This window comes from Octopus bimaculoides, chromosome 22 (genome assembly GCF_001194135.2).
Source record: "Octopus bimaculoides isolate UCB-OBI-ISO-001 chromosome 22, ASM119413v2, whole genome shotgun sequence".
Lineage (NCBI taxonomy): Eukaryota > Metazoa > Mollusca > Cephalopoda > Octopoda > Octopodidae > Octopus > Octopus bimaculoides.
The window spans coordinates 27,454,464-27,455,663 of NC_069002.1; positions in this window are offsets into that span (position 1 = coordinate 27,454,464).

Consider the following 1,200-nt stretch of genomic DNA (forward strand, 5'->3'; position numbering starts at 1 on the left):
CACACACACACACACACACACACACACACACACACACACACACACACACACACACGCATACAACAGGCTTCCCCATAGTTGCCGTTCATAGTTTACAAACCTATGCTTTTCCTGTATATCAATCATGACCCCTTTTCCGAAAGCAGTAGGGTCTTGCTTTCTTTCCTGCCAACTAAATCTTTAGTCTTTGAGATATCTTCTTTGTGTCCACCCAAATTTGCAATTTCTTCTCCAAATCTTTGGTCAATTCAGTTATAAAAACTCGATCATTAGCATACTGTTGTTTTTGCGTGCAATTGGCCATAAACTTCTGTTATTGTTTGGGAGATGTAATAAGCAGAAGAGGACTGAAAACTGAATTTTGGCGTACACCAATTTGCATGCTAAATTCCTTGCAGAACTTATTCTTAATCTTAAATTTGTTGACAACATCTCTGTACATGGTTTGCATGGTTTTACTCTCAGATTTCTTTGCCACAAGCAGACGACAGAGCGTAGGGCCTTGCAAAAGACTTTTCCAGATCGACAAAAGCTAGAATGTTTTACAACCAGCTAAGTGCTTCTGTAGTTATTTTGCTAGAAGAGCATTGATAGTATCCCGTCCTGGCATAGACCTAATCTACATCTCGTCGAAGCTAATTCCCTTCATAATTGCGCTATAATTTTTTGAGTAACTTTCATAACCAGGTCCATCAATGTAATACCTCTTTTGTTTCCTCTCTTGAAAGTGCAGCCTTTGCTTTTGTATCAGTTAATGTTGATTTTATTTATCATTTTTGCGCCCTTTTAAAGCCTAGCCATGCATCTATCGTTGCCTTTCTCCGCTAATACTCCCTTCATCTCCAGGACATTTATAAAAATTTCCACCGCTCCTAAGGGATGTTATTTCCACTTTGAGAAACGTTGATTATGGACGTTCTAATGACTTTGTTAATATTACAAGACCGTGCTGTGAGTAATCTATTACAGACCAATACTATAGATAAACCAACAAGAAAGCCTCTATGTGCTCACTAGATCTGCTTGAAATAGCTGCCATATTTTCCTCAAAACACACACACACACACACACACACACACACACACACACACACACACGCACTATAATTTTAGAAAGGGATTTGTGGGATAAAGTGGTCCTGGAGCTCCTACTCTTTACTCTTTTATACTCTTTTACTTGTTTCAGTCATTTGATTGTGGC